Source organism: Anas platyrhynchos, chromosome 2 (assembly GCF_047663525.1).
Source record: "Anas platyrhynchos isolate ZD024472 breed Pekin duck chromosome 2, IASCAAS_PekinDuck_T2T, whole genome shotgun sequence".
NCBI lineage: Eukaryota > Metazoa > Chordata > Aves > Anseriformes > Anatidae > Anas > Anas platyrhynchos.
The window spans coordinates 108,752,451-108,765,359 of NC_092588.1; the positions used below are offsets into that span (position 1 = coordinate 108,752,451).

The 12,909-nt window shown below is 39.3% G+C and overlaps 1 long non-coding RNA gene across 2 annotated transcripts in view; it reads right to left on the reverse strand.

Moving 5' to 3' along the window:
- The window catches only part of LOC119716116 (uncharacterized), a 55,767-nt gene that overhangs the window by 26,145 nt on the left and 16,713 nt on the right, over positions 1-12,909 (reverse strand). For both annotated transcript variants that reach the window (XR_011806876.1, XR_005263834.2), the window contains exon 2: positions 12,563-12,782. This is a non-coding gene — a long non-coding RNA (uncharacterized lncRNA). The remainder of the gene's footprint in view (positions 1-12,562; positions 12,783-12,909) is intronic.

A 12,909-nucleotide genomic window follows, 5' to 3' on the forward strand; every position in this document is an offset into this window, starting at 1 on the left:
TGCTCAATCCAGGGCAGCTGAATGTCTCTTCTTTCACAGCATGAGCATTTGTCAGAGAAACTGAGAGTCAAGCTTGGTGAAGATTTGTATCCCCGAGTATTCTGCAAGTAACTCGCACAGCAGCGTGGGAAGGAAGCTTGAAAGTAGTGGTGGTAAAACAGTGAAAAACTAATTTCATCAATGTTTTCAAAATGTAAAGGCTTGAAATGGATTCTTATTTATATTTTTTTTTTTAACTCTTTCAAGACTTTCCTTATAACATACATTTTTATTTACTAACAAACCTTGTCTTCAGTAGTGGTTTGTTTGTTTTTTTGGTTGGTTGGTTGGTTGGTTGTTTTTTTTTAAGTCCAAATAAAATTTTGGAGAGATGACTAAGCAAGACAAACATGGGTGTAAAGACTAATATGTTTTTGACAGTTAATCACAGAGAAGAAAAAGGTTATCTCACAGGAAAGAGTCCTTCAAACCAGGCAGAGCCACCTGGGTCAGAGCCTGCAAATGTTACATTGAATAATGATTTAGGATATGAATATTGAAATCAAAGTTATCATCCATTGAAAAGTACTATTTGCTTGTAGATTCTTGCTCTCCAAAATCTTCCATCTGCCCACTTGGTTAATGGAAATCATTACAGACAGTAGATGAGGGCCGTGAACATAACTGAGTCCTTGAATCTGGATTTATAGAGATTTTAAATGTTCTCTACAAGGAAGCTTGTTTGAACTGGACTGCAGTATACATCCTTCCTGGTCAGAGCCCAAGATGCTTCCATTTTGTGACCTCACCTCCTTTTCATTGATCTTCCCTGGGAGATGGAAGAAGAGCAAGGCCCTTTCAGTACAAGACTACTGACATGAAGTGTATATCTAAATTGCAGTCACATGGTGGCTGGTAGGTAGTGCAGGCTACTGCATACCCCTGGCTAGACTTAAAAACTCTCTGGGAACTTACAGTCATCGCGTCAGCACAGACTTCAGTAAACCTACATGAAAAGGTAGGGTTAACTAGTTTGTGCTGAGTACCGTGTTGCTATAACTTGACTGCTACCTGCATTTCAAGTAATTTAAACCTTTCTGGATGTTTTTGTACCAGACTGCTGTCACTGTGGTAGCCACCTGTGGGAAAATGGTAGCAAACTGCCACTAATTTAACAACCCCAGAGAGCATGACTGAGTTAGGGTTAGAACAGTTTGTGTTTAACATTTAAATTAAGTGGTGTTGTGCTTCTGTTTACTTATAGGTTTGCTCCTGGTTGTCAGAGTATTTGTTTACATTCAGTGAAAACATGAAAAGAAATACGGAGGTTTGGGTAGGGAGATGAAGGTAAAATACAGAGAAAGAAAAAAATAAAATCAACCCTAAACAAAAGCTCTCCTGAAGTTGATAGCATCACCAGGCTAGCTAAACAAGTGAAAAAAGAGTCAAAGATTCCAGTCACAGCTCTCTTCTAGGGAAGGAATACATTGCATCTCATTTCTGCTGTTCCTACTGATACAATCTACAGAAAATCCATCAGCAGTTGAAAGAAGATTGCATTCATTGTCAATGCATTCCACCACTCTGGTGTCCCACCTTTCACGGGCTTATTATATGCACAGTCATGGAATTTCCTATGAAATAGAAAGACAATACAAACTCCTTTATTGTTACCTTATAGAACCATTAGGAACTCTGTTCCTTTATATATTAATTTCCCTCTTTTTGTTGCTTCAGCTATGAATAATTGTCATAAATTCACCTTGAAGCAAACTGTGGCATATATCTCTATATATACATCTATGCTCTCACTTGCATATACACACACACACGCATGCATATATACACACACCCCAACTGTGAACAGCAGAATTTACTAAAAAGTAAGGAAGAATTATCATAATTCATAAAGAGGAGAGAACTAACACTTGGTTATGAAGTACTACATCTTAGATATCGAATATCTTTCAAATTTTCTTCCTCCATAATTCTGTTTCTAGGATTGTGATGTTTTCTTCTTGCACACCTGTGCCTCAACAAGACAGGCTTTTGGAAAAATCTCATTAAATTGGAATACTCACAGAAAATGATCTGACTAGTTTGTATAGAGGGAAGGAGTAACTTTGGAATCAAGTGATTGAAAAGAGCCAGGCTAAAGAAAAAGTTAGATTATAGCACAATCAGTGAGGAGTGGTAGTAGCTACTGAGCCTTTGTCTTGGAACAGGAGCTGAAAAGTACAAATAGGTTCAAGCTAACAGTGCTTAAACACTGGCAATTTACTTAAGTCATTGTACACATCCCCACCAAATCCAAGGAGCCTTGTTGGTTCAAGATCAGAACTTCCTGCTGAGCTGTAGTATTGTGAAATACCTCTCTCCATATACAATTGCTTCTAATACCAATGTGGATACAAATTTCACTCAAGTGAGACATAGGACTAGGGGAGGAGAGCATTCTTGAAAATGGATTTAACAGGCCTCCAGCAGATTGTGGGATGCTGCCAACCCTCCCACCCCTGAAACTTAGTGGTAGGGCTCAGGTCATCTCCAAAGATTCTTCTCTCTTGATTTAAATTCAGAAATCTCTACAACAATAATAACAACACATTTTCTATTTCACCTATTCAATGCTAAACAGAATGAATATAAAATTAAGAAAGTCACCTGCAAATAAATGTTGTACCTTGTAAACAGAGCACAGTATCATCAGTCACATTCAAGATGAAAAGAAGAAGACTCTTCATCTGGAGAACCTGTGAAGTTCCTACGTGTAAAGCATCATTTGAGCTTTCATCCTCAACAGCCAGAAAATATGGGAAGTGAATCTAATCTGTCTGTTCACTGAATTAAGAGCTTTCAGTCATTAATACAACATATAACCAAAAGCAAGGCTCCACTAATGGACTTTGTTACCACTGGCATGGATGGTGTGAAGTCCATTTCAGGATTAATGCTAGAGGTTTTGTGTTGTAGTATGTCCTTGGTGCACTGTTAGTGACAGTGTTATAATCTCATGCTCCAAACCCAAGGCTGTATATACTGTTTCTTTCAGCACTTCATTATGAACAAGAGACAACTACTATATAAACCAATAAAGACGTACATATACCATCCCAGAAGAAAAGAAAGATGTACAAGTCCCACATGTAATTCAGACAGAAACATTAGCCAATGTGGCAGGCATCCCAGGATCCTAATTTATATTAAAAAAAAAAAAAAAAAGAAAAGCCTTTCACAAATACATAAATAAATACTATTCCAACAACTCAAACGGAGGAAGTCACCTCTCCAGGACTACTTGAATTCAGCAGGGCTCCTTGCCTTGCTTGGATAGAAAATGCAGCTTCATAAGTCCATGTGTACTCAGACATCTGTAACACACAACACAGCTTAATCCATATCCAAAACACATTTCTATTTACCTGACCAGTGAGGAGACAGCTCGAGCTGATGTCCCTCACACTTCTATCTCATAAGACAGTTCTAATGTTGCATTGCAGGGAAAGTACAACTGATGGGAGGGGAAGAACAATGGGTAAAGAGAGGAATAATTTATCTCTTCTATAGCCTTTTAGATCTCACTGAATGACATTTTCTTCATCTGTTGGTGAAACTAGACCCAAAGTCTGCTCTGTCTTCCCAGTTAAAATTATAAACCTTTTTTTATTGAGCGTGGTCTTGTTTTGGTTGCCTGGTCCTGAGCAGAACACCATAAAAACACACAATCAGGGATTCTCTTCAGAAACATAATTTTGTGTCAGAGTATCTCAGAGTCTAAACATTTCCTATCAGACCCTTTATTCTTAGTGGAGCCTGGCTTTCTGCAAGACACCTTTGTAGTACAGCTGGATATCATTACATAATTAAGCATATGAGCCAGGAGGTAGTCTTGAGCATGACAATTTTACCATGTAAGATCAAAATGTTATTCTTCCTTTCAAAAGCCATAGTGCCATTTGTTGTAATACCTTCATGCAAGGGATCAAATATAGTATTGATTATTCATTACCACCTTTAAAGAGGTCAGTTAGCTTCTGGAATTTAGGCGGCTTCTGGGGATCTGAAGTAATATAGGGCCTCAGGGCTTGATGATTCATCTTGACCTGAAGCTTTGAAATATCACCTGCTGTCTGGATTGTTCCTGCTTGCTGCCTGGCATTTCAAAGTCTCTCTCTCTCCCTTTTTTCCCCCCAAGGCATCAGTCTTACAGACATTGCTAGATCAAGAGAAGCAAAGAATGCAAAAGAAAGTGAAAGTGAGAAGACCATGAGGTGGAAGCCCAGCTGGTATACATCTGCTTTGCTAAGCTTGAATTGAAAATGAGTATCATTATTCTTGGTCTGTATGCATCCTACTGTGTTCAGCTATTGCATCACATAGAAGAGGCATGGGCATATCCTGTGGCTAGCTCCGTTGTGTCCAACATGGGTTAACTAACTGTTCAGTATCTTAACACAGGGAGTTTTTCAACCCTTCTGTGACAATATGATCCTCCAACATGTTGGAACAGAGGAGTGATTAGAGGAGACTGGGGGTGTCATTATGCGGAGACCCTGACAACATTTAACACACTACATTTTATCTTTATTGACTTGAGGAAAAAAAATCAATGTTATATTCATCTAGAGATTATATTAAAAGTTTCCATTGTCTACAATATTGTCTGTATGTTGTAGAATAAACCTCCAAGTGTGTTTTTGGCAGATGGTTAAATATTTAAGTAGTTGGCCACACATTAAAAAAAAATATAAATAATAATAATTAGAAGAATTGAAGCAGTTAATATTTATTAGTCATGAAGAGTTTGACAGATTGGATGCCTTCTTACCCACACAATCTCTAGCAAAAAAATAAACCCCTTATCTTTCATTGTATGTGAAGCAAGCTTTTCTATGAGGCAGTAGTGGAAGGCATAGACTTCCCAGATTTCTTAATATGAAACATTGAGATTAATGGCTACCACTTAACTCAAGATCAGGACAGAAAACATGGAAATGAAAAGGTTCTGCAAACCCCTCCTGTGGAAATGCAAAAAATTCACCCCAGAAAATGCCTAGGGCCCAAACCTAATGACTGTGTAGTACTTAAGCTTTCGTGGTATATTATGATGTCTCTAGCAAAGTTGAAGGGCTATTCCAGTCACTGTGGCTTATCAGACAGCATCATTTTCTTTTAGCTTTACCCATTCTGTTGGCCTTACTTGCAGGAGAGGAGATGCAGAGAGCAAAGGTTAGTGGCACTCCAGAACTGCATAGGACAGTACTCCCTGAAGAGGTTACAGGAGGCCACGAACTGATAGATTACTGCAGTCACTCTAGATGCCAGTTTCACCAAACACGTCCTCTTTTATCTGTCCGGAAATCTGAGTGAAAAGAAGCATTGGGATGTTTGCCTGGTCTTGCTGGCTGCCCTACAGACAGGTCCAAGCAGGAGCAGTGACATGGTTCTCACTAAGCTGCAGATGTCCAACCACCCTGAGCAAACCAAGGAGCACAGCTCAGCACTTGTCATGACAAATCTGGCCAACACAGCTGCACTGAGCCAACAGCCAACCCACATAGACAGCAGGTTGGATGAACTCAGGACAGACTTAGGGGCATCTGCACAGCACATACATGGTAGATCTAATGTGCTCTCCATCTGTCAGACTGTCAGTACGTGCAAATGTTCAACTTTGCTCTGTCCAGGCAAAGCCTGTGCAACGGATGTGCATACCATCCGTGTATAATAAAGCAGCCACTGGAAAGTGTTCCCATCTTTTGGAAGATTGATACTGACTCTGTCAGCGATTCACAAAAAACATGAATCAAGTAAGGAAAAAAGTCATAGCATCATTGTTAAACTATGTATCTGACTGGCTAGCAAGAAATGATACATCACCCTATTTTACCTCTTTTCGTAATAGCTCCACTGAATGGTCAGTATATGCCACAAGATGAAATCCCTGGGGCTCCTTATAATCAAAGGAAATAGAAAGTAAGATAAACCTGAACAAGGCATCTTAGTAATGAATTTTGCATGTATCCACATGCAGTATTAAAAAGAATGGCTGCACAGGATTAACTGTGGCAGACAAGGGGATGAGTGGAAAGTATTTTCATCAGTGTCTACAGCGTGAGGCCAAGGGCAGACAGCAGTATGTAATATATATGCAATAACTCTCACCTGGCACAAACCAGTAGGACAGCACTGGCAGGCTGAACACAGTCCTGATCTGGAGTCACCAAGCACAGCCCTCAGGAGAACCCAAGAGGGGAACTGGGAAGCAGCCTTCAATCCCAAGCTGTGCCAAAGCTACACCCTCCCTCTCTGTGGCCAGAAGAAATTAACTGCTGAACCCACTGAGGGGATTTTTCTCTATCCTAGAAAAAAATCTTTAAGGGCATACGAATAGACAGGATGTTTTCCAGCTTTATTTTTATTGTTGTCGTTGTCATTATTATTATTGATAAATTTTCTAATGGATTTTTTTTCCCCAGTGTCTTTTTCTTTCTGGACAGTATCAATTCATGCTTTCATTATCTCATTGCCATAGTGAGACTCTGTGGAAAACCAGTAAAGTTAAGAGATACAATGAAAGCAAAACCTGTTTTAAATGAACAAAGATTCAGAAGTTTCAAGCTTGTTGGAGAAAGTCTGTTAAAGCTTCAGCATCTTTCCTCTTCAAGGAGGGATCCACAATCCTCAGCACTAACAGCCCCAAAAAACACAGAAAATCAGGTGACAAGTCAGGAATAGAACTGAGAAGGAAAAAAGAAGCCACAACCTTTTAAAAATCAAATTTCACAGGATTCCTTTATGCATCATAAAGAATCAAAATGGAAATGAACCCACATTGTTTCCTTCTCAAGTACCCAGCAGAAAAATCTGCACCTTAAAAAGGTTTGACCTCAATATAGGCCATAATGTAAAAATGTGAGGATCTTGGAAACTTGTGCTTTTCCTGGATGGGGGCCCAGATTTTGTAATATATCTTGCCTGTTACTATTTTTCTTGCTTATTCCAAAGTAGAAAAGGCTCTTTTGAAGAAATGTGTTTTCTAGACACTTTGATACACCGGAGTTGGGGTCTGTTTAAATACTTCAGGCTTGATATATACACATACAGTTGTAACATATTCTGGATATGAGCCAACATTGCCTGTCTGGATCCAGTTCGTAGTATTGATATGTTGTAAGACAATAGACAGAGTGGTCTCTACCCTAACATGTTGAGTATACACCATGCCAGACAGATAATACATGCACTTGCTGTGCCTTTATCTTCTTCAGCACAGTTTTAATTAGCTGCACATGAAAGAATTTATGCCCACATTGAAAGCTGCCTAAATGAAAAGGGGGTTACTAGTACACACTGGTAGAGCAACACATCTGCTTAGAAAATGAATTATATATATATATATATATATATATATATATTTGTTCTTACTATATGCAAGAAAAAATCTGTCAAGAGTTTGATGCAGTAACTGCCTATCAATGGAATGGAATGAATACTCTTTCAGAGGCCATTTTGTTGGCCTTGACACAATGTGCTGTCACCTGCACAGTCACCCGCTCTTCTGTTCCCGATGCTCTTAAGGCTGAGCTGAAGCTGTGGCTACATACTGTTAAGCCTACCATAAAAAGCACATGGACTGTCAGATACCTTGTTTTACTTATTCTTTTGGGTATCTAGAGAATATATATGCAAATGTGTCATACTTTCCTGTGTGCCATCTCATACCAGTTCACTGAGGGCATCAGAGTAACAGAGACAGAGGGTCAAATTCATTTTATTACTCCAGATAAATCTTTAAATCTAGCTAGAAGGGGGGCAGCCATACAATAACTAACATTTACTAGCCCCAATAAAATTAATTTCTGCCATATCTTATCAAATAATCTGCCATGAGAGAAAGTTTTCCCTACTGGAACATGCATAAGTCACTCTAACTTTTGTGGCTGCAAACTGAAAGCAATTCGTTCTCCACCTTCCTATGTTTGCTCAGGTGCAGTTTGGTTTCCACATGAACTGATTCATGAGAACCTGCCTTAACCAGCAAGCTAACAGGAGTCACCAACCAACTTGCACTGACTTTGCAAACAAAGTCCTCATCCTGAAAGAGTCTGTTACGTAAAAGTACACTCCATAAAACCATCTTTATATTTGTAACTTATTGTAAGCCCTTAGGTGATTTGCCTTTAAGGATGACTACATTTTTAATCAATCAGCAAGGCATGTAGTATATAAAGTTCATGCTAGCTTGAGCGGCAGTGGACTGTGTTTTTCCCCTGGTGAACAACCCCCTTCATAGCCTGTGAGCTTTAGCTGGTGAGGTTATGCAGCCTGCCTATTAGGACTGCTCTCAGTCACATGCCTGACTGCACTCTCAAGTCTCAGGGCCAAGAGTAAACTTTAAAGGAACTCTGCCAATTAAATGTAAGCAGAAAACAAAGACAGCATTTTTAACCAGGGCAAATGAGATCAGAAATGTTCTTGTGATGCTGGTAACGAGCATTATTTTTATTATTTTGCATTCAGTAAAGATGGCTTTTAATTGAATTTGAATATTAAAATCTTAATGAAAATTAAGCTGTCTAAAAATTAGAGTTGATCAAATTGTCCACAGTCCAATGGAAGTAAAATAAATATATTTTACTAGTGGTGAAAAGTAAGCTTAATTCTGAAAGACAGTAAAGATTTTCTGAGCCAAATTTTTACAGTTTTGTTTTGTGGATCTTATGAAGTTAAAAAAAAAAGTCTAGATGGCATGCGTTATCTACAAGAGGCAAAGACAAAACATTGTGGAAAGGTTATCCCAGATGAATTCCGGTAAACTCTTTGTATCACATCATAGTCCAAATATACTACAGCAGGTTGCAGAAAACATATTTGAGGGATGACATACGGAATTTTATACAATGTACTTGGATTAGTTCTTGTACTCTCTCAATTTTAAATATAATTGATTCAGTCCTCAGTTCAGAAAATGTAATGTCTCAGTGTTTTAAATGCTTTGCTAGATTGGGACCCTACCTACAAAGAATCCAACTACACAGAAAGACTCCAAACAGGTTTTCTGGTCTTTAAAATGGCAGTATTTTCAATCCCTTTATCTTGTTTTCCCTCTCACGATTAAAAACAAGTGGCAAGCATGTTACTAGGAAGCTCCTCTTCAGTGGTCAAAGGACCTTGATTCTAATCTTGTAGAACTATGAGGCAGCGGAAGGCTATGAGAGGGAAGATGGTCATTTGTTTGTCTAGAAGCCCACAGCTTCTAGAGCAGTCTGGGCTGCATAATGCCAGGAGAAGCAAGTAGCATATAAAAAACATCAGGGTGTCCAAAACAGACACTGGGTTTCCTGCTACATTTGCACTTGGTTTGCATCTACATCTACATATATATATAATTTTTTTAAACAGATCTTTTTGGAATGCATTGTATTCATTTCTCCTGGTGCTTCCTAACACCCTCCTGAATGTCTCAGGTATGTGCTAAACAAAAGGGAGAATAAAGGAAGCTGCCTTAAAAAGCTCTTTGAACGGATGAACTTTTGCTTAAAAAAGAAGTGAGAATGTGACCATTCCAAAGGGATCCCAGTAATTTCTACCATGATTTCCATAATTCAATACCTTACAATTATGCAGTTTAACACCACCTGAAAGAACCAATAAAGACCGATTGATTACTTTATCTGGATACCTCACTGTGAGACAGTATGCTGTCAAAGCTAATTTCATACCAGCACTCAATCTAAAATTAGACTAAGGACAAGGAAGTGTTATTTCCTCCACAATGATCACCTAAACCTTAGTGAGGCAACAGAGGTTGAAAATCTGCAAAGCAGTGAGTACCAGTGGATGACTATTGATGGAAAGCCCCATGAACTCAAGAACAGGCCCCTCAAGCCCTTCCTGAGAACTTATACAATTTTCAGTAGGGTACTCAAAATATCCACTAGGGACAGGTCTTGAAATTCACTCAGAGATGGTAACCAGACAGGGAAGATAAGTATCTAATGCACTGACTTGAAGTACCGAAAATGGTTCTTACTTCCCAGAAATCATAATCAGCCATAACAGAAGCAGAAAATATGATGCACTGGCATCTTCTTCCCACAGTTGCCTTACTACTGAGAACAAGGATCACAGTCTCAGTCCCTGCACTTCTACTGTGCCTGAACACAGTGTGGAAAATTTCTGCTCTGTGTCTGGGTGGAGGTAGCACCAAGCTTCTCATTTCTCAGAAACTTGCATGCCATTTCACAGATAGTGAGCAGAGGCCAAGGAAATGTCTTTTGGCTCTGCCTTCCACAAACAGTTTTAGCACTTCTTTACACCCATTTGATTGCACTTGGATTTGAGGACTTGCCTCAAATCAAGAGTAGGGTTTGCTGCTCTGTGGAAGACAATGCCTTCCATACAATCATGACCTAACATGAATACAGGTCAGCACTAAACTTCCTCCACTGCCACTCCACCTGAGGCCACCTGTGAGAGCTTACACTAAGCAAAGGATTGTCCTCATCTAATTCTACAATTGTCAGCCTGCCATCACCTTGAAACACAGGATGGGTTTGTACGTGTGTATGCAGGGACATAAGCCTCATGTTATTTTGTAGGAACACCTCATGTGCACACAGTGCACATAGGCCTAGATCCCTGAGTGTGTGTGTGCATGCAGATAGATAAACAGATAATCTGGAATTATTTCAAAGCAATTGAGACATTCTTCTGTCTAGCTGTTTCGCAATGGCTTCGCCTTGGGATCTTCCAGGGAGCTCTATGTATGAGTGACATACTTGCCTGTTTTTACAGCTCCTGCCTTATGTCAATTTAAGCATCTTTCCTACACCTGGAGGAGTTCAACAAACATCAGCTCACAGGTGTCACCCTCCATTGGCTGAAGGCTGGCTCCAGAGAGTCTAGCCAATATCTGCTTTGGCTATTAACAGCCTTGGAGAGGCCAAGCTCAGTGTGTGGGGGGAAGCAGGGGGGAGGAGAAGGTGGAAGGAAAAGGAAGGGGGGTACATCTATGTGCGCGTGCATTTGCTGCTGCTTTAACTTTCCATCCATTTAAGAGTTTAAATACTAGTCAAGCACTTAAAATAACATTAGGACACATTCCAGCTTTCTCTGCCAGTCAGAAGGAAAAAATGTTTGAAACCTTGCATCTCAGCACCCCAAGGGCTTTATGATTTGTTAGGTTTAGTAGTTCAGAGGATTAAAAAGACAGAAATATTAGTAGAAAAAGAAGAGGAAAAAAGTCAATGCATTCACTGAAGCAAATCTAATGGGTTGCTCGGCCAGAGAAGAAAAGGTTCTACTACCTGACTGAATCTTATTTATATTTCTTGCACCACAATAAAAAATAATTTTGTAGACGTTCCCCCCGCCCTTTTTTTTTTTTTTTTGCTATGCTAGTCACATTTCCTAAATCCTTTATCAACGGCTGCTCTGCATATGAATGGGCTGTAATTGAACTGTCACATTCATGAAGGTCAGTAACCTTTCATTAGGAAGAATGTGTCTTTCTTGATAAATTGGAAAGTCCCTGAGGATTTGAAAGCTTTTTTTTATTATTTCATTCTTTCAAATATACCTCAAAAATCTAACACAGATCTTTTTCTCGCTTTCTCTCACTTTCTTTTCATAGCACTATGACAAACCCCTTCTCTTTGTCTTTGTCATAGGCAGTTCCATGCAAAATATTCAATCACATGCTTTTGCTGTGACCTTCTTAAAAGCAAAATGGGAAGCATAAGCCCCCCACCCTCAAACCCTCACTTTGAATTGCAGATAGCTGATACTTCTGCTTAAAAAAAATAAATAAATCAAAATAAAAACCTTGGGATTACAGTTTTTGCAATGCTCTTGCTTCTTCAGAGGGACTTGAGTATCTACTGTAAAGTGACCTAAGTCAAACCGTCTTGGTGACAGTATTTTGGTGTGTCTATTTATCTACACAGACAGAAAGCCAAACACCTCAAGCAGTGACAGGCTGTATGTGAAAAAGAAATTCTGGGAGAGAACTCTGCTTAAAGTAAATAAATAAATAAATAAACAATCAAACAAACCAACCACCACACTTGGTAGTGCGACAGCTCTCAATCCCTGTCGCACAGTAACTCCATATAACTCAGTCTTCTCTATCTAAGGAAAGCAAGGTCTTCATAGGAATATTTTTGGTCCTTGATGTGCACCCTGACACAGCTTAGTTTGTAAGAGAAGCTTTGTGATTGCCAGACTCATAACCACTGCCAGAAGCTCAATTCCTCCTCTAGCTCTAGGTGTCAATCAGAAAACACGCAGGATGCAAGGAAATGTGTTGAGCTTCCCACCCTTACCAGTGCAAAGGTGCTTTCAGATGACTTAAAAATACAACTGAGACTTCTGACTGCAGGGAGAAGCCCTCTATTCCTGTTGCACCCAAGACTAGGCCATGTTCTAAGCAGATAAGCCTAGGAATCATCTTCAGTCAGATGGTGAGTTTGATGTCAGGTTAGAAAAAAGGCAGCTTGGTGACAAAGTTGGTCATTATCAAGACAGAAACACCAGCCTTGAAAAGGAGAGGCTTAGTAAAGGAAAGCAAGCATCTGACCTTTGGTGCTAGCTAGTGAAATACTTCAAGAAGTAACATGAATTACAGGCTCTCCAGAGCTGTCAGAAGACTGTCCTTTTTTTTGTCAGCCCCAACAAAATTGTGATGATTGAAGATTCACCGCTCCAAGATGGAATACAGAAGAATGAGGAGGAACAAGGTATAATTGCAAAGCTGTCGGAGTCCTTTCATGGTGCAGGCCACACTAGAAGCTTTTCAACTGTAAAGAAAAAAAGAAACAAAACATTTATTTTTGTTTATTTTTTTTATTTTTTTTTCAGGAATGGTTGAAGAATGAATACTTTCATTAATTAGGTTTAATTTACCTTGCTTAAGCACTCTTTCAG